Source organism: Neolamprologus brichardi, chromosome 3 (genome assembly GCF_056152115.1).
Source record: "Neolamprologus brichardi isolate AB-2024 chromosome 3, ASM5615211v1, whole genome shotgun sequence".
Taxonomy (NCBI): Eukaryota; Metazoa; Chordata; class Actinopteri; order Cichliformes; family Cichlidae; genus Neolamprologus; species Neolamprologus brichardi.
Genome location: NC_142106.1, coordinates 21,047,119 through 21,068,646, shown reverse-complemented (window position 1 = coordinate 21,068,646; position 21,528 = coordinate 21,047,119). Strand labels below are relative to the sequence as shown.

The window sequence follows — 21,528 nt, the reverse complement described above, 5'->3', positions numbered from 1 at the left end:
TAAGTACTCGTAAAACTCAACCCCACTATAAATGAGGGGAAGACATTGTGTGCTTTAGTCCTACTCTGTCCACTGCTCTGTACACTGCGATGTAGAGAGTACAACTGCTTGCAAGTAAAACCTTTTCTGTGATCATTGCTTAAGTATTTTGATGAAAAATTATTCTGACTGTATCAGATCCAACATTAAATGACAGTGATGTATGTAGGAAGAAAATTCGATGACCCAGGCATCCTAACAGAACTGTCTCTGGGCTGCTTCCTATCTGTGTCAGCAGGCCTTGTAAGAGAGTCTGATTGGTCAACAGTGAGAGACCCAGGAGGAAGCGCTGGTGAGTGTCAGATGGACATGATGGACATTGGTTCATTATAAATGCAGTGAGCTGTTATATATGATAGTTGAATTGTAGTATGAGATGTCAGTTGTTTTAGAAACAAGCAATACAATAAATCACAAAAGAAACAATAGATGCTCTTTGGGTTCACACATCAACAAATGTGATGCTGTCACTCCACAGTTCTTTGAGACATCACCATTAAATGCTTCTTCTCCTTCAACAATTTACACATGTAAAACTGGAAAGCCATACTTCTTCTTATGATATGTTATGTTATGTTTTACATTTGATACACAGTTTATAATTTAATTTTTTTGAATGAGATTTATTAACAATTTCAAACAATGAAAAAAGCCCAAAACAGCATGTAGTAGTAGCAAGTAGTTCAAACCATATTTGCTGATTCTTCATTTATAAATAATATATTTTTTTTAAAAAATTGTTATGAAAGCAAGAAAAAGATGGAGGAAGGGTTCATACATTTAATTCGATATATATTCATCAGATTGTTTGGTTTCATTATTTCCTCTTTTGAAACCATGTCTGATCCTTGCTTAAGAATTTTTGACCATTTCCAGGCTTTACTTTACTTTACTTGCTTTCCATATCGATTTTTTGTTTTGAGCTCTTAATTGCACCTACAGAGCTCAGGACTTTCATAACAGACCACGAGTCATTGGCTATTTTATATAAGACATGTTTTCTTTTGTTAGATGACCAGTGTGTCATCTCTTTAATTTTATTATCAAGTTAAAGTTAACAGAACTCTATCCTTAAACTATTCAGTCTTCTTTTTCTCAGTTTTGACTCTCCAAAGAGAACGATTTCAGTCTGTCTGTGTGGAAACTTCCAACAATCACCAAATAAAGAATCCTCAAGAATAATGGGTCCATGTATAATATTTTTCTCTATTTAAAAGTAATTTAAAAAGTAAAAATCTTCATCAGCATTGTGCTTCAGTCTGCAGCTTCACTTTCTGCAGCATGTGAAGGCTCTATATATGTTTTGCAGGTGCTGACACGCCTTCATGGCTCAGACTGGTTACACTAACAGAGCAGAGTTCAGATGTATTAGATTCCTCATGACTTACTGTTAGCACTGTGTTCTTTTACTGCTTTAACACTAAAAACAATGAGCTGAACTTCATTTCCCTCATCACTATTTTGCAGTCTTTAGGCCCAGGCAACTAGGAGTCATCTGACCATGTGCTCGTCTGTATATCAAAGTATTCTTGAGTCAAATTTGAGGCCATGTTTATGACAGCTAAAACTTGCTCTTCACTGGGTCATGAGACCGTGTCATTCAAAGTAATTCTACAACCTACTCCATCGAAGTGTTTTTGTTAATTGCATCTTTGACACTGTGTAATACGTCATTTGTAGTTATTCATCTTAGAGTTGCATCATAGCCATTCTATTATGTAAAGTGTTTCCATAATTTTTATAAGTTTGTTTCTTTGTTTTTTATTCTTGTTTCTCTTAATTTATAGAATTCTGTTTATTTTTGTTCTGTTCCCTTTAATCTGTAGCCTGCATGGTAAAACGTGAAGGGTTCAGAAATTCCTGACTGAATATAACAGAGCTGTAAACAACTGAACCTCTTACTGAATTTACTCACTCTGTGTGCTGAAAGGTGGGGTCATGTTGCTGTTGGTGCAAAGTCTGAGATGGAGTTAGATTTCAAAGTGGGAGCAAACGCATGTTGGATCAAAGTTTATGTTTGCAGAGTCTTCTCAGGTGTGATTTACTTGAAAACCAGTTTCAGTTTTATAAATAACGAATGAATTCAGAAAATGGAAGAACTTCACGAATCATTTCACATTTACCCCTGTGGAAAAGAAACACAGTTCACTCTAAGCAGAACATTTAAAGAAGAACAGAAATATAGATTTGTTATACGCAGATAGGAAGTGATTTCACTTTTAACATGTAATTATCTATCTTGTCTTTTCAGTGTGGCCACTGTGCAGACCTCATTCTGTTAGAGTTCCTTTAAATGAATGAATCACTTTGACTCAAATCATTTTGAACATCAATTATGTTTGAGGGACCTAACAAAGGAATGGAAATTACTCTAAATTCATAAAAGTTTTGTTTTTAGGTTTTCCCAGTGAGTGGTGATTAACAGAGATAATTATTTTAACCCACACTTCACCGCAATGAAATTAAATTTTAAAAACCATCTAAATGATTTTCTTAACAGAGAATTTGGAATCACTGATATTTTATCTGCCAATTTTAATTTATCAACACGATAAATATATTTTTTGCTGTAAATAGTCTAGATTCTACCTTCTTTGGGTTAATCCTACTGCATTTATATCTCTGATGATAAATAGTTATGGATTGACAGACTTGTACCCAAAGACTATAAATGTATATAAGCTGTACAAACTCTCGAAAAGCAAACAAATTTACTGAAATCACTAACTGTGAGTTAAATAGCAGGTTAATATGTTTTTTTTTTCCTTTCTTTTTTCTTTTTTCTTAAATGGTGGTTATTACAACAAAAAACATTCAACAATAAAGGTGATTCCAAAAACTCCAAAGAAACTCAAAACCCTGGGACCAAAACCAAGAACCATGACAGTTACACTGATGTACAAAGTTGTTTTCAGGGACAACCCACTGCAGAATGTTTTTCCTTTCTCTGGAAAGAACTTTACGCTTCTTATTTTTATACTCCCACTTACTCTTTTTAATGTATTTTCAGGTCACATATTGAGGACTGGCCCCAATCTCCAAACCTGAAGTTAAAGACTAAAACATTTTCCAACACCCTCCAAATTTTCACTACAAATTTTTTAACCTTTTCCTGACACTTAAAGATCACACTATAAAAAAAAATCTCCCTCTCAGTCTGTGCTATGAGCAGCTCATCTCAAGAGTTCATCTTCCTGATGTATTCATGGATGGTCCATGTTTCATCCTGGATTGTGGCTATGACACTCATCCTCGCCCTCCCTCATTTCATTTCTCATTTAGCGTCAGAGTGATTGACTTTGGATGGAGACCTCAGTGCACTGTAAACAGTTTTTGTATCTTGACATCTGTGGCATCTGTCTTCTCCTGTGGCCAGCTTGTTATTACACCTGGGTTCTAATGACTGGATGAGCAAACCTATTGATGATTTGAATCTTATTTCTACCAGTCTTCTAAACACCTGTCTGCTGTAGTAAGTGCATGGCTGTGATGGACCTCTGTGCATCTGTCTCACAGTTCCTGCTGGCTTGTCAGATACCCAAGTACTTGTAGCTGTCCTTTATATGACTGCTTTCTGTTAAAGCCACCCCTTCAGTCACATTCCCACACTTTGCACCACTCTGGCCCATGGGGCCACATTTGTCCCATCTGAATGACATCCTTATATTCTCAGTGTAGATCCTGCTGAGTGGATCATTGCACCAACGTCTTGCTCACTCCTGGCATAAAGCTTGATGACATCCATGTGCAGGTGGTGTCTGATGGTCACCAAAATCCCGAATCTATATCTGTTTCCACTCTTTTTGACAAGATGGCTTAGCGGGTTAACACCTATGCAGTAAAGCAGCGGGGTAAGTGCATTACGTTGATATAGCCCATATTTAATGGTAACTGCCTCGGAGTTGGCCTCCAGTTGTTGTTTCCATTGTGCCACTGAGTTCTGGTTAAATGTGATTATTCCAATATCCATACATGGGACACTAAATCATAGGCTTGCGTGTGGGTGATGCTCAGGTTGCGCTGTGGTGTACTGCACTATCAAAAATGCATTTTACATGAAACTCATTCAAGGTTATAACACAGAGGAATGGGCCTTATTTTTTCCAGAAAACTGCCTTGGTCAGTTTGCTGTCTATTTCTTTTTTGTGGTCAACTCAAACAATTAGTATTTCTTTCTTTAAGCTATTTTAAAACTGTGTCTGAACATGTCAGTGTGGCTCTTCTCATAACAAAGATATGCTATCGAAGTTGGCAGGAGTTGATGCATGAGGCCTAACAGTTTGAATAAAGTCAACACTAAGGATATCATTCAGAAATGAAAAACCTCCCAAAGTGGTTGATAATTAAACATTTTAGAAGGACTTAAACTGAACCTTTAAACCGTTCCTCTCTGTTATCATCACAGAAGAGCCGAGTGTGGTACCAGGATTCCAGTTTTGGATGAGCCAGTCAATGAACAATGCAGTTATAGTAATGAGTTGTCTAATTCCAGTGCACTCAACTATGAGCAGTCAGTGCATTTACTCATATATTTTCTCTTAACATATTACGCTAGCATTGATGTCCCTTCACTGGTTCTCAGTACAAAAAAGAACTGATCATCTTTTTATTTCTGTTTTTTAATATTTTAAAAGTCGCTTAATAATTTACCTCATCAGCAATTGTCAGATTTTCTCTATGGTCTCTCAGTTGTCAGGTTTAAAGGTCTTTAAGGGTTTTCTTTTTGATTGTTTGTTTTGTTTAATTGGATTTGCTATGATGAAAATTAAAAAGGACAAGACTTTGGGATGGAAAAGACAAAGAAGAAAGAGAAGTTGGGAAGAATTACAAGAAGGAGAGGGAGAGAAAAATAGAGGTGAAGCAGATGGATTGATAGAAAGATGGAGAGAGAGGAACATTGAGAATTTGCTTCAACACCTGCCAAAAAAAAAACAGAAACCATGGCAACAACTAACATATGAATAAACAACAGTAAATAATAAAAAATACGTTTGATTGAACAGCACACAGCACCAATAATACAAAATATTTTTAGAGGCAGCAGCCGGCCAAGATAGGGGGTGTCTGTGAATACTTGTGCGTGTGAGCGTGCTTGTGTTCATAAGGTTTCTTCACGTTAGTGTCTAATAGTGGCTGTGGGGAACCAAAGCCCTGCCCCACCAGGATGTGAAACATGAATCGGGGGGCCCTTGGCCCCAGAAATCCAGAGGCCCCCAGAGCGCGCCAGTGTGTGAATGTGTGTGTGAATGGGTGAATGACTGAATGTAGTGTAAAGCGCTTTGGGGTCCTTAGGGACTAGAGAAGCGCTATACAAATGCAGGCCATTTACCATTTACCATTTATATTGTACGGTAGACCCTACAATAATACATGCAGAGAAAAGCATTACATTTTGTAGCATTACATTTTAAAAAAGTAAAACTTCACTCCAAAATCATCACATATGTGAGAAACATATCTCATATGTCAACACAAGATGTATTAACATTGTGTTCTACATAAATTCTACTCCAGTGCTTGAAATAACCACTTTTAATGACAGGTTACCTTCAAATTTATACGTGGAAAAAAGTTATGCAAAAAAAAATATAAAAATAAAAAGAAGAAATCAATTTTCAGCCAGCTGCTGATATAACCAATCAAAGGCACATGATCACCCACACACATGGCTGTCTTTATTAGAGCAGGAGTTTTAACAATTTGTTGGTCTTAAGCACTCAGGTGCGTTAACACAATGCCACCATTTTCCTGGGGGTGGACCCCAAGATCAAAGTATGAAATGCTCATACAAACTGCGAAATATCCAGGAACAACATCTTCTACACGCCCCAGTTACTGTTAAATGTTAAAGTTATAGTCAAGGGAAAAACACTGACGAAGTACGGCTTCAGGAGAAAATCTCTCCTCCTGCTTAATTAAAGTTGTTGTGTGAAGCACAATTTGAAGCTTCTTGAAAAGGTTATTAATATACTTACATTTTTTTGCCATGCTTATCAAACGTGTTTTCTTTTCCAGTCACAGGTATGACTTGAAAAGCAAAACTACACACAATAACACTCACAAACCACATGGCTGATGAAGCTGTTTGATTTGGATACACATAAAAAATTGTCAGCACATCATTTGAATTTTTTGCAGTGTTCATCCTAATAGACAACAGCACTGCATGTGCAGATACATTATTTAATAAAATAAATATAGAACATTACTCTAGCATTATAGATAAAAAATAAAGTTCTGATTAATTCATTGATCGTGCAATTATTCCTTTGTTAATTCATCATTGTCACATGTTTTTTTTTTAATGCAAATAAACTATATTTGAATTGTACTTGGAGCGAGAGAGAGTGGGGTGGATGGCAGCTTTAATATGTTTTGAGCAAATAACCACATGAACGGGAGTCAACAGAGAAGAGAAGAGAAGAGAAGAGAAGAGAAGAGAAGAGAAGAGAAGAGAAGAGAAGAGAAGAGAAGAGAAGAGAATCATAAGGTTAGTGCTCCTTTGGATTGTAATAAAATTCAAAATAAACAAAGTTTATTTTCAATTACACTTCTTGTTGTAAATTCTGTATTTTTCTGACTAACTGTGTAGAAGTCAGTTCAGTTACAGTTTTAATATCTATAATATCTATTAGGACTTTGAGTGTGTGTGTGTGTGTGTGTGTGTGTGTGTGTGTCCAGTTTTCATGATGACGACTTAAAATCCTTTTTCATCACACCCATGATATAGTAGTATACAGTATGTGTGTATATGTTCATCAGTGGTGGCAACTGACAAGTCTGTACACGTTGTTTTAAATTTTCAGAATGTATAATGTCATACGGGTTTTGAGTCAGTGCATGACAAAAAAAACCCAAAAAAACCCACCTTGAACACTTGGGATAGACTGTTTATATATAAAATATTTCAAGGTACCTTAATCATATTGCATTATCATCTTTTTGTGGTGATGTCGATTGGTAATATCTCACTGTTTTTTATTAAATAAAATTTAATGAGGAAACAGAAGATTATATGTGTTTAAGTTCCAAGTCAAAGTGCTTTTAACAGCATCTTTAAAAGAAAATTATAAAAGGTACATGTATAAAAAGAATTCTTGAGGTATATTTTAATGTGCTTTAAAGACATGCGGCTTTACATATTTCCTGCTACTAAGGAAACATGTCATGCAAAACTATGATCAGCGTAGAGGCGAGACAGTGACAGATGATGTATTTATTGCCTGTGGTTTATTTGAATATACAAAACTCTGCACATCATTTGTGAGTGTGTGTGTGTGTGCGTGTGTGTGTGTGTGTGTGTGTGTGTGTTTGTTATGTGTGTTCATGTCAAAATAATTGTCATTGTTGTCATGTGACAATGACAAACATTTGTCATTGTCACAGTTTAATACAACGATACTTGAATTGAATGCATTGAGACGGGTGGCGGAGTCAGGCTGGACAATAAAATGAAATAAAAAATAGATAAATAAATCTCTCTTTTTTAAAATTCTTTTTGTTTGTCCAAGTAGTCAAATTTCCCAGAAAATTAACAGTGAGATATAGTCATCATGCAGCACCAGTACTAATAATCTTTACTTCCACTGACTGAATGATTAAGATATGCGTCATGCGTAACCTAAGTGCAGCATTTACTTTATGTGTTTTGACCTTAAACTCTACCGGCAGTGACACTGTGGGATATTTGTGAATGTCCCCATAAATACACCTAACCTCCATCCATGTTACTGTTACTCACCAACCTCCTCCAACAAGGCCCCTGGTTGAACCGGGGTTTGATGGACCTGTGTGCAACCCATGTCCACTACCACTGGGCGTATACCTCTTTGGCACCTTACTGGGACACTGTGTGTCCCTCCTGAACCGAGGGAGAGTGTCCGAGCCAAATCATACATCAAAATTAGTTCAACAGTTTTTCAAGGATACCAAAACCAAGATCTTGGAGTGGCCCGCACAGACCCCAGACCTCAAACCCATAACCTGTACACTCAAAAAGGGTACAGTATTGACTATTAATGGGCATGGGGCTAATAATTTTGGATGTCTCATTTTTGCCCTTTCTTGTTTCAACTCAGTGTATCAATAAAATATCCTTACTACAATTAGTGAACCTTGTTATTTTGGACACAGATACGTTTTAAAAAAACAAACACTTGTTGTTAATGGTCATTTTCATACTGAAAACATGAGTGTTGCCTAATTTCATAAGGGGGGTTAATAATTTTGGCCTCAACTGTATAACACCTAATATCCACAAAACCTCAATTTAGAAAAAGACAAAGTGTTATAAAAGAAGAAATTAAATAGATAATAAACAGGGAAAAAGGCTGAATATATAAACTACATATAGATAGGTTTAATTTTTCTGTCAGTTTAATCTACATTCCAGTGGTTTGTCCCATTTGTCTTTTTCTTTTCCAGATGTCGGCAAACTCATCATTCTCCACTTTGGATCGGCACCTTTCCTCCATGAACACCTCCCTCCCTCTATACATGCACTGTCTCATCTCTGAACCAAGCTCCCTTATCTATCGTGCATTTAGCATCATTATCATCTTCCTCGTCCTCCCTGTCTGCATCCTCATCCTCCAACATGGTCTCCAAGAATGGAGGAAAAAAGGCTCCACCTTCATGGAAGTAACACTGAGTCACTCTGACTGCTTCACCTACAACATCGTCATCATGGACCTGTTTGCTGTCTTAGCGTGTATCTTCAGTTATTGTGGTAGCGTCATGAATAATTTAAACATATTAATCTATCCGTTCATTTTTTTTCTCTTTCTCCTGGTTTGGACAAATCTTCTTTCACATGTTGACTTGTGTGGAGCACTACATGGCTGCTGTTCATCCCATCACTTATCGGAGCTTAAGGAAAGAAAGAGGGGTCAGAATAAGGATAATCAGCATAGGCTGTGTTTGGCTGATTTGCTTTGCATTAACAGGTTTCATAACAATAAAAGATATGATCATCTCCATTGTGAACTTTTTCCTCACGATATTGTTTTTAACCGTCTCCTCCTTCTGCAGCCTTTCTGTTCTCTGTGTCTTAATTCATTCAGGCCCAAGAGAAGAGAGCAGGAACAGAGACAGGGTTGACCAATCAAAGAAGAGAGCATTTTACACCATTGTGACCATACTGGGAATGCTGGTGTTGAAGTTTGTTTGGGATCTGTTTTGGTCTGCAGTGTATATCACAGGAGCACATCTTGGATGTGTTTTAATGTCATCAGGAGCCTGGCTTAATCTTCCCAGCAACCTCTTGTTGCCGCTCCTGTTGCTACACAGAAAGGGTAAATTTGGGTGTTGCAAGAAAAACACACAAAGAGATTAAAGAGCACATGTGTTAGTGTCCGTTAAGAAAAAGTTAAGTTGCTGTTTTAAGACAAACTGCCTATACCCTCTACAAAATGCCTTGTGTAGATGAGGTAGTGAAAAAATCGACCATCTTTCAATAAAGTATGCATCCTCTTTAATGCATTTTACTGTTGTAGGGATCAGTTTTGTGCCTTCCTCTTTTTTGTCTTAGTTAGTGTATCTTTGCTTTCCTGGTTTATTTTGGTAATTTCTTTTATTCTCTGTCTTTACTGTCCTCTGATTACCCCTATTGCCTTCACCTGCTGTGTCCTATTCCCTGTGTTTGATTAGGATACACACAAAACATTCTTGTATATCACTATAATTGTAATAAAATGATAAAATACTTTTGTGGAAGAAATATCAGATTTATTTTAGAAGCTAACTTTTAAAAAAAAACAGCAGTGGCTGTTTTAGCATATTAGTTCTTGGTCATAGGGGGTCAACTGTATTTACAGTATAATATAAAGTGCCATGAGGCAATTGTTGTTGTGACTTGGTACTATATTAGTAAAATGGAATTGAATTAAATATAATTGAATAGTGTAATAAAAGTTATCACTTGTGTGTTCAATACTAAATAAATAAGTATAGAAATTATACAATTCAGCGTGGAACATCTCTACTCTGTATTTATAATTAATGACTCTGTATTCTGTGTATTCAGCCAACCTGATGCTCTGTGTATGCATGTTTGTATTTATATTCATGAATTTATTTTACAGTTAATCAGTTATCAAGATTTTTTATGCAAGTATTTATTTTCATTTGTCAGTTTGATATTCGCACATTATTGTTCAAATACAAATATAACACATTAACTAAATTTAGGGAGACATGATTGTGGAGTGAGGTTGCTGCATTATATAACCAGCACAGAACATACAAACACATAAAGAGTCGACAGAGGAGAGGCACAAAGAGAGAAAACTAAAAAAACAAAAAACAAATAAGGCTGGTGTTCTTTTTAAATCATGATAATCTGCTTAGTCTTAACTTTAAAAATTTCATGGATGACTGACATATGCAGAAAAAAACTTGATACTGTTTTTGTTGATTTAATAGTTTTCCAACTCATCCAGTGCTGAAACTTGAGAACCAGGACAGATTTTATGTATAAAGTCAAAATCATCAGTTGACTAATGACATGATGAGAACATACAAACTCCACACAGGAAGTTCCCAGTGGATTTGAACCCAGAACCTTCTTGTCTGTTATGGCGGCAACCACAGAACTACAGATGAGCTGATCTTATTTTTGAACTGCTTTGTAATGGGCTGTTTCCTGATTGTTCTCTTGGATGCTTCCTGTCTGTATCTCTCAATGTAGGCCTTGTAAGAGATTCTGATTGGTCTGCATTGAGAGACCCAGGAGGAAGCGAAGGAACAAATCCAGGTGTCCATTTGGACTCTGTAAGGCCTTGTCCACAGCACTCTGGTAGAAACGTATTGCCAAAGACTCTTTGGCCTGTATTGAGGCTGTTTGCTCTTCTTCCAGCACGTTGACACCTGAGTTGGTGAATGTCAGATGGACATGAAGAGCCGCCAGAAACTCCTGAACACTCGGTTGGATGAAGCAGAACACCGTCTCTTGGTACAGTCCTCTCTCTTCTTTAAGGATCTGTGTGAACACTCCCGAGCACTCTGAGGCCTCTGTGACATCAATGTCACACTCTGTCAGGTCTGATTCATAGAAGATCTGGTTTCCCTTCTGCAGCTGCTCAAACGCCAGTTTCCCCAGTTCTTTAATCATCTTCTTACTCTTTGCAGTCCAGTGTGGATCTGTCCTTTCCCCTCCATCATACTTAATATTCTTCACTTTGGTCTGAACAACCAGGAAATGAATATACATCTCAGTCAGGGTCTTGGGCAATCTCTTTTCCTCGCTGCTTTTTAACAGGTTTTCCAGAACTGTAGCAGTGATCCAGCAGAAGACTGGGATCTGGCACATGATGTGGAGGCTTTCTGATGTCTTTATGTGGGAGATTATGATGTTGGCCTGCTTCTCATCTCTGAATTTCTTTCTGAAGTACTCTTCCTTCTGTGGGTTACTGAACCCTGTGACCTCTGTGAGAGCGTCTAAATATTTGGAGGGGATCTGACCCACTGATGCAGGTCTTGTGGTTATCCACAAGTGAGCAGAAGGAAGCAAATTCCCAGTGATTAAATTCATCAGCAGCACATCTACTGATGTGGACTTTGTAACATGAGTCAGCATCTCTGTGTTGTGGAAGTCCAGAGGAAATCGAGCCTCATCCAGACCATCAAAGATGAAAACAACTTTGAAGTTTTCAAAGTTACAGATTCCTGCTTCTCTGATTTCACTAAAAAAGTGATGAACAAGTCCAACCAAGGTGAATCTTTTATTTTTCAGCAGATTCAGCTCTCTGAATGTGAATGGGAATATCAACTTTATGTCCTGGTTAGCTTTGCCCTCAGCCCAATCCAGAGTGAACTTATGTGTCAGGAATGTTTTCCCGATCCCAGCCACTCCCTTTGTCAGCACTGTTCTGATTGGTTTGTCTCTTGCAGTTGATGTTTTAAACATGTCTTCACATCTGATTGTTGTTTCACCTTTAATGACATTTCTTTCAGTGTGTCTGACCTCATCTTTATTATTGACCTCTCCACTCCCCCCTTCTGTGATGTAGAGCTCGGTGTAGATTTGATTCAGACTGGAGGAGTTTTGTGCTTTAGAAATCCCCTCAAACACAGGCTGCAACTTCTTCTTTATGTCAGATTTAAGTTTATACCCAAAGTGTGGATGAGGGTTTTCTAATGGAAAGAAAAATAATGAAAATAATGTTTCAAAAGAAAATATAAGAATTTCTTGAGAATGCATTTATGAAAAGGAATCGTCTTACTGCTCATCAGACAGGCAGCGAGGTCCTTTTGATTCATTTTATTCAAGAAGTGCACTGTGAGTTTCAGGAATGCTTCCCTTCTGCTCCTTTGCTCCTCGTCCTCATTTTGACTTTCTGACAAGTCAGAGAATTCTGGATTCAGAGAATTCTTCATCCTTGTTAGCTCATTCTTCACGAAGACAACAATTTCATCCTCCAGCAGCTGAAACAGATCACATTATAAAATGTAAATGCAGAAGAGACCAAATCCGTATTGAACACAATTAGAGTCTGTTGATACAAAAGGTGCTACAGGGACATGATTGTGGAGAGTGGAGGTTGTTTTACAAACCGTAAATATAGAGTCCAGGTCACTGTGATTTTGGTGACAAGGCTGGAAAATGGGAATATCTGAGGCTTGTTTGACTCTGTGAGAAGAACAATGTTTTTTACTATTATTCAGTACGCACAAAAAGATAAGAAACAGGAAAGTGAGGTGCTTTTTTTTCTTTCTTTTTTTGTTTTTTGATTAACATCTCAATACAATCACTACTATCTTGTAAAATTCTCAATGTGAACCTATTATGTCCATTTCTAAATCTTTTGTAAAGGAAAAAGGGTTTAATGGCACACATAGATGCTGCAGCTCTCTGCAGGTGCTTTGTTTACTGTGCCATGTATATGTATGAGTGTGGTTGTTTGCTTTCAACTACTGCTGTGTGTTGGGTGAGTTGACTTATACTCATCAGAATCATCTGAGCTTGGGAATAGGCTTTGAAAGGACTGTAGACAGCTGTACTGGCATCATGGTAACGGCTGTATACCCACCATCTATACTAAAGTTATCATAGCCATGGGTAAGCTGCTTAGAGCAGTTAGTAGCCGGCATGACTTTTACCGTGATGTACTGCACATCATAGCTGAGTATTTCAACCAGGTTGCGCAATGATGTTGTTTTCACCCCTCACTGGACAAAGATAATAGCAACATCCATAGAGGAAATACAGCACCTCTTTACCACATTTGGGTCATTGTCTGTCAGATGATATGGCCAATGACAGTGTAAACATTGAGGGCAGTGAACCCGAGAAAGGCAGCCAGACCAGACCTAGTGACCAGGAGGTTCCTCAGGGAGTTCAGATCAGCTGTCCAAGGCCTTAACTGAGATCTTAAAGGCATTGCTGTCCCAGTCCTTCATCCCACTATGCCTGAAGTCAGCCACAATCCAGCTTCCCAAAAAGACTGCCATCAACTACTACCCAGCAGTCGCTCTGACACCTTTTACAATGATGTGTTTTCAGGTACCGATCCGACGCCTGCCTCCCAACGTCTGACCCACTTCAAACTCATACAGAGCCAACAGATCAACAGAAGATGCCAAGATTACAACACTCCCCACTACCATCTCCCACTTGAAACAACATAGGTGTTACGCTTGGCTGCTCTTTAATGACATTAGCTCCATAACATCATATTCCTGGACAGAGTGACAGTAAAACTGCTGAATATTAGACTTCATTCACCTCCTGCTCGATCAGAGATTTTTTCTGTGTACAGAGAACCAGACTGGTGCCCATCTTTCCACAGCCCTTAATCTTAATACCAGCTCTTCACAAGGTCGTGTGTACGTCCTCTACTGCACACAGACAGTAATTTTGAATATCATGTTGTAAGAAGAATAGCTAATGAATGCAGAATTTAATGTGAGGTGTTGAGTGTGATACCTTTCCATGTTGGTCACAGGCTGCAGTCACCTGTTTAAAGAGAGAAAATTGTTTAGAAATGTATTTTCTTTATATATTTTCCCAGTTTCTGTCTTTGGTTTGTTACAAAGGCATGTAGGTTACATAATTTTATTATCATGCAAAAGTTAACAGAACTCTATCCTTAAACTACTCAGTCTTCTCTTTCTCAGTTTTGACTCTCCAAAGAGAACGATTTCAGTCTGTTTGTGCGGAAACTTCCAACAATAACCAAATAAAGAATCATCAAGAATAATAAGTCCACGCATATGTAGAAATATATTTCTCTTTAGTAAAAGAAATTCTTACCGAATACTTACCAAATCTTCATCAGCGCTGTGCTTCAGTCTGCAGCTTCACTTTCTGCAGCATGTGAATGCTCTATATATGTTTTGCAGGTGCTGACACGCCTTCATGGTTCAGACTGGTTATACTAACAGAGCAGAGTCCAGATGTATTAGATTACATTATTTGTTTTTGCCTATGAAACCGGAGAAGTTGTACTTACATCTTATGCCATCAGCTTGTCCTTGGTCACGGTTTCTTTCCACATAAAGCTTTGCAAAAATTGCATAAAAAGCGCTTGCAGGAATAAAAACATAATATTCCAGAAACAGGCTTTGCCGATCCGATCGTGTTCGTAACACTTCCCACATTGAAACAGACATCAGCACAAACGATCGCATGTCCGCCATTACCTGCCCGAAACCGGAAGTGACGTCATTTTCGCGGAAAATGTAGTTTTTTACTTTTAGGTCTTAAAAGCCTATACTGGTGTTTTTATAAGTCATGTTTGACTTTATGCTTTTCTGAATAGTTTCTGGGATGCTTAGAACTCAAACTGCACTGCTTAAAATAGTTTATTTTGATGCACATGATGTTTTCTTTGCAAATTTGCATCATAGGATTGTTTTTCGTTTTTTCTTATATAAAAATTGGTGTATTTCAAAAATAAAACTATGAAGACACTCAAAATAAATTTCCTGTTGTTGTAAACTATTTTTTGCAACTTTTTTGCATTTAAAGTTTTGAGGGATAAACCTCTTAAATTTCTCCAAGTAGAAATATATATAAAAAAAACAAAAACGATTTTCAATTTTTTTGTAGTTTATTGCACTTTTTTGCAATTTATGTAGTTACTATAGACTTAATGCATACATATTATTAAAATATGGGCTATAACAGTTGTATTGATGTATAGCAACTTAAAATGCTCCCAAAAATGGCACTACAGCATGTAAAAATATAAAGTAAGCTCTGGCGGCCTTGGTTCTATGGTAGGTCTTAAAACCAAACCAAAAAACATAAACCAAAATATTCTTGAGTCAACTGTGAGGCCATTTTTATGGCAGCTAAAGTGTGCCCTACACTGGGTCATGCAACGGTGTCATTCAATTTAAATCCACCAAAAGTGATTCAAAAATCTACAAAATCAAGGTGTTTTTCTTAAATACATCTTTGATACTGTGTAATATGCAATTTTTGGTTGTTGTTCGTCTAAAGTTTGTATTTTGCATTATTTTGAGAAAAGGAACTAGACGTTTTCTATTATAACAGACTTAAAATAAAATGTCCTCACAGTGTCTATACTTTATGTGAGGAAGACTCTCATTATGAAAAACCTAAACACAGTTTTCTGTGTCTCACATCATTCTGTAGCTCAAGGTAAAGTGTTTGTATAATGATTATAAGTTGTCTTATTAATCCTTTATTTTCATTTATAGATGGAAGTCTGCTAATTTTGTTACCAAAATGGTGAAAAAACGTGAAGGGTTCAGAAATTCCTGACTGAATATAACAGAGCTGTAAACAACTGAGGCTCTGACTGAAATTCACTCACTGTGAGCGCTGAAAGGTGGGGTCATGTTGCTGTTGGTGCAAAGTCTGACATGGGGTTAGATGTCACTGTGGGAACGAACACATGATGGATCAAAGCTTATGTTTGCAGAGTCTTCTCAGGTGTGATTTACTTGAAAACCAGTTTCAGTTTTATAAATGGAAAATGGAAGAACTCTATGAATCATTTATCAGCAGGATAAATATATGGTTTGCATAGATTAGGACAGAGATTTTAGGCCTTCTGTAGTTTAATCCTACTGCATTTACATCTGTGATGATAAATAATTTGGGATTGACAGACTTGTACCCAAAGCCTATAAAGGAATGTAAACTGCTTTAAATGATGGTTATCACAATAGAAAACAAAATGCTTTTCCAAAGCCCTGACCTTAATTTTATTAGAGATTAGAAAAAATTCTTAATAAAATCAAACTTGTGTGTCCACTTCTTATTTTTTTATTATGATTAAAGATATTTGCTGTACAATGATTCCACTCTGGAACAAGAACACTTCAAAGAAACAATTAAAATACCATATTTACAATGACATTCATGATGAGTGCATGTAAAGTTCTCACCGTGATTGTAGCCGTTAATTATATTCAGAGAATACAAACCTAAACAAGAGGAGACAAACACAGTTTCTCTTTTTATTTTATTTTACTGTATTTGTGTTTACTCTATTCTCTATATTTGTGTGTCCTTGATTTTTTTACTTTTAAAGCTTACTGTCTTTGTTTCTCCTGTTGTAAAACTTCTGATCTGTTTGGAAGTTTCTGCTCTTTGAGAGTCAAAATGTAATTTTTTATTTGAACCACCTAGTAAAGCTTTGTTGTTTGAAGTCATATTTCTTGTTTTGAGAATAGCAATGGCCCGAAAACCACACAATTCAGCTTTGGTTCACAGATCACAGAGTTTTAAAGAAAGCATAACTTTTATCTTAAAAAAAAAAATCCAAAAGACAGAAAAATAGAGATTCTACATTATTTCACATTCATTATATTCTGCGATACCTCGGATAGGCGTTTTTCTGTCACAGGGTGGCGCCAAGTCAATTCTTCCACCTTAAACACAGAAGACTTTCACTCACTGTTGCTGTCAAGTTAGACCTAGATCACACATTGGTTCACACGAATAAAGCTGTGAACAAACCACTGTGTAAAAATAAAATACGTGTCTTCAGCTTGTCTCGGTCGTTGTGTCCTTGGGCAAGACACTTCACCCGTTGCCTACTGGTGGTGGTCAGAGGGCCTGGTGGCGGTCAGAGGGCCTGGTGGCGCCAGTGTCCGGCAGCCTTGCCTCTGTCAGTGAGCCCCAGGGTGGCTGTGGCTACAACGTAGCTTGCCATTTCCAGTGTGTGAATGGGTGGATGACTGGATATGTAAAGCACTTTGGGGTCCGCAGGGACTAGTAAAGCGCTATACAAATACGGGCCATTTACCATTTAAATTTTAACAAAAAATGATTTTACTGTAGAATCAGGCACAGGCTGAAATAGGAGCCACAAAGATACAAGTCTGACTGATAATCACTGCTGTTGTTGCCTGTAAAAGGTCAGACAGGGGTCTGATCACTTTTCCTTATACAGTCATCATGCATATTTTTTATGATGATTTATTTATTCTGAAAATTTTGACAAAACATTTGTTAATATATGTTAATTTAACTAAAGAGTAAGCTGTTAGATTAAGCAAAAACATTCTGCTTAAATATTGAAACACAGACTTCTTTCATGATCTAAAGTTTGTTTGTGGGTTTTGAGTTTTTCAGTGTTGTCTTCTTTTTTGTAATCGGTCGCTTTCTGCTTGGTTTCATTGTGATTTTTATGTCCTTAGTTTTGTTTTGCTTTTTAATATATTTTGAGCTTCTGAAACAAATAAAAACTGCCATTTCAGGTTCTGATCTGTAGCACTTAAAGGGTATAAAGCTTGTAAGTTAAACATAGCAGCAGTTACCCAGTCTGTTGTTTTCACACACAGCTTAATTTGAAATTTTTTGTCTTCAGAAAAAGTTTGATTTACTAAACAAAAATGTTTTTTTCAGCTCTGATGATTCAGTAAGGACATCTCCTGGTTTCATCTTCATGTTTCCCTCTCACCACATATCCAAACCGATATCAGGACCAGCAGCTTTTACAGCTGTGGCTCCAGCAAACATCAGCTGATAGTAGACAGTAATATTAAATAAATTTTAACAACAGCTGATCAAGCTTAAACGTGCTGCTGTTGTTTACTGTGACATCCAGCGGTTTCCTCTTTCTGGCACAAATTGGGCGATAAACAAACAAGAGAGAAAACCCGATCAGCTGATCATTGATCAGTTTCACGATTGAAGTAGCAACAGGAGAGGGAGGGGGGAGAATGAGAGAAGAAGAGGCAGCTGTGCAGCGTAAAGACCCAGAATAACTCCACCTTTGTGTCTTTTTTCATTCTAGCTGAAGTCCGGGACAAACTGTGCTGCTTTTCAGCTCAATACAAAACGCGTAATATTTTCTCTGAATGAGGGACGATTCTGTTTTTTACGGGACGGTTAGCAACTCTACTTGCTAACCTTATGAATAAAATAAAGTTCACTATTAGTAACATCATAGCACCCACCCAGCTGTATAGAAACTCCCTCATGCTAGCTCACGCAGTACAAGTTATTGTAACTGACTGTAAAAAGTCAGCACAACGAAAATAAACTCCACCTAAACTTGGTTTATATCTGACCCAGATAGACTGCAAGTCAAAACTTCTTACCTGAAGTTCAGTTCACCTGATAGTCGGACCGGCGGCTGCCTCGGGTCTCTCCTCCTCCTGCCTCCCCTTTCCCCCATCCACCTGCTGGCCTCTGTGGAAACTCCGCCATAGCCACCATCAAACAACTGAGTTAATTGTATACCTCAGCCAGCATCTGGCCAATCCACCACCTTTCATTGTTTATACCGTTACAGAAAAAGAAATCATCAGCCCAAAAAAACGAAAAATCACCATCCCGGTGGGCTGATGGCCAGTCCAGCTATGGTCTTGCCATCAGTGCCTAGGGTTGCCGACCCCTGATCTAAATCATGAACAGGATCAGATGTAATGAGTGAATGAAGTCAGACTGTAGATTTTCCTTCTTCTAGCTGTACTGACTGACCTTTGACCTCATGTGTTGATGACTCTTCACCTCTGTCTCCTCTCACATGGAGAAGATGATCTGCAGGATCCTGCTGCTCATCATCCTCACCTCATGTGTCTCTGGTTAGTTTACAGCTCTCTTTTTGAATTTTTATTTAGAGAAACATTCTTGGAAACCTTTTGTTATGACCAGTAGAGGTTCTTTCCCTTCAGCACCCTCTGCTGGTCATAGTGGGATTACTCACAAGCTTATATTTTGGTGGTGTTTTTTTATGTTCCTGTGGGTGGAGGAAACAGGTGTGTTAGCCTGCAGAATATGCTTTCATTGGCTTAGATGCCTTTTAAAACGTTTCTGTCTTGGAGAGTTATTGCTTGTGAGTATTAATGATACAACAAGTTTATTTAGTGCATTTCTATAACAGAGATTTGTTTAGAAACAAGTTATTTCATCTGTTATGTTTATCTTTGAGGAAGATAACTCCTGGGTGACCAACCGTCCTCTTTTCCCCAGACATGTCCCCCTTTTCACGTTCTGTCCGGGGGGATTTTCAAGAATGATGAAAATATCTGTGTTTTCTTACAGAGGACCCATATATATGACGTCATCCCCAAGCTGCTGCTTTGTGAGTTGTTGTTCAGCGCTCACAGACGGGACAGACAGCGTGCAGCAGCGCGCCTAGTGATGTTTAAAATATGTCAAAGCGCAACTGCAGCTTTTCAGATGAACTGCAAAGGAAATTTCCCCTTACCGTCCCGGTACTGGTAATTTTTCTTATACAGATGAGGCCTTATTTCTGTACCATTATTTAATTCCAGAGGTTTTTAATTTATATTTTTGCCCTTGTTGACTTGTAAAAGCCTATATGACATTTTTGTTTCACCATTTATTAACTACACAGAGAAGGCATCGTTTAAATATGTTAAAATTTTGTTTAAGCAAACAGTATTGTTAAAGTTGTTCATGACTGGGCCAAGGGTCCTCTTTTTTGGAAATCAAAATATGGTCACCCTACTATATAGTATACAGTATACGCATACTATGCAACAGTATAGTTCAGCGTCCCCAACCGTTGTTTGGTACCGGGCCGCAAGAGTTGAAAGCTCGGTTATGAAATGTATGGTTTCCAGGGTTTTTATCGTTATTTTTTTTATCGTTTTTATTGTTAACTCTGTCTTTTTCGTGTGTTGTAAATAAATCTTCTCTTTTTTTGGTACCGGTACTAGTTTTATTTTGTTGTATTTATCTTACTTTTATTATCTCTCCCAGGACCTCTGGCAGAGGTGGAGGGCTAGGCTCAGTTTTTAAAAACAAAACTCGAGCTTCGGAGTGGAGCTACCGGAGCTGAACTGTGCCCCCGCGATTCTCTGTGCTGTGGTGTATCATCCGCCAAAACCCGTTAAGGATTTTATTTGTGAATTTGTTGATCTACTAGGAAGTCTTCTCTTACACTATGACCGTGTGCTCATTGCTGGCAACTTAAACATCCATATTTGTTGTGAGGCTGATCCTCTGGTTAAGGACTTCCTTGCCTTCATTGACTCCTTTGATCTCACCCAGTGGGTAAGGGAGCCAACGCATATAAAAGGTCATACGCTTGATCTGGTACTGTCCCATGATCTGAACATTGACATTATGTAATGTAATGTATGTAATATAAAAATGCATAATGTGGAGTTGAACAGTGATGGCCCAATGCGCCAAGTGCGCATGATCAATCCTCAGCTATTGTTCACTTTTCGGCTGCCTTTACAAATTCTGCCCTTTAGGTTGCCAACCGCAATACAGCTCTATCATTTGATGACTTACAAATCTTCATCAGTGTTGTGCTTCAGTTTGCAGCTTCACTTTCTGCAGCATGTGAAGGCTTTATATATGTTTTGACTGCAGGTGCTGACACGCCTTCATGGTTCACACTGGTTGTACTAACAGAGCAGAGTTCAGATGTGTTACATTACAATCCAGTTCCTCATGACTTACTGTTAGCACTGTGTTCTCTTAATGCTTTAAAACTAAAAACAATGAGCTGAATTTCATTCCCCTCATCACTCAGATCAAAAGTTTGAACAACAACTTTTGAAAGTTTTAGGCACATTTAGTCATTTGCTGGTGTGGTCGTTCATCTAGAGGTTGTATTTTACCTCATTTTAAGAAGAGGAACTAGATATTTTTTGTTATAACAGACTTAAAAGAAATGAAAATTCATCAGAGAACAGGATTTTATAGTAATCTGTAGTTTGCATGGTGAAGAAAATGTGTAGGGGTCAGAAATTCCTGATTGAGCTTTAAACAGCTGAGCCTGACTGACTTTCACTCACTCTCTCTGCTGAAAGGTGGGGTCATGTTGCTGTTGGTGCAAAGTCTGAGATGGGGTTAGATGTCACTGTGGGAACGAACACGAGTCTTCTCAGGTTTGATTTACTTGAGAAACACTTTCAGTTTTATAAATAACAAATGAGTTCAGAAAATAAAAGAACTTCATGAATCATTTCACATTTACCCCAGAGGAAAAGAAACACAGCTCACTCTCAGCAGAATATTTAATGAAGAACAAAAATACAGATTTGTTATACGCAGATAAGACGTAATTTTATTTTTAACATGTA

The 21,528-nt window shown here is 37.6% G+C and overlaps 1 pseudogene; it reads left to right on the top strand.

Moving 5' to 3' along the window:
- Positions 1-8,463: 8,463 nt before the first annotated feature.
- Positions 8,464-9,285, top strand: LOC148103844 (uncharacterized; annotated as a pseudogene).
- The last annotated feature ends 12,243 nt before the right edge of the window (positions 9,286-21,528 follow it).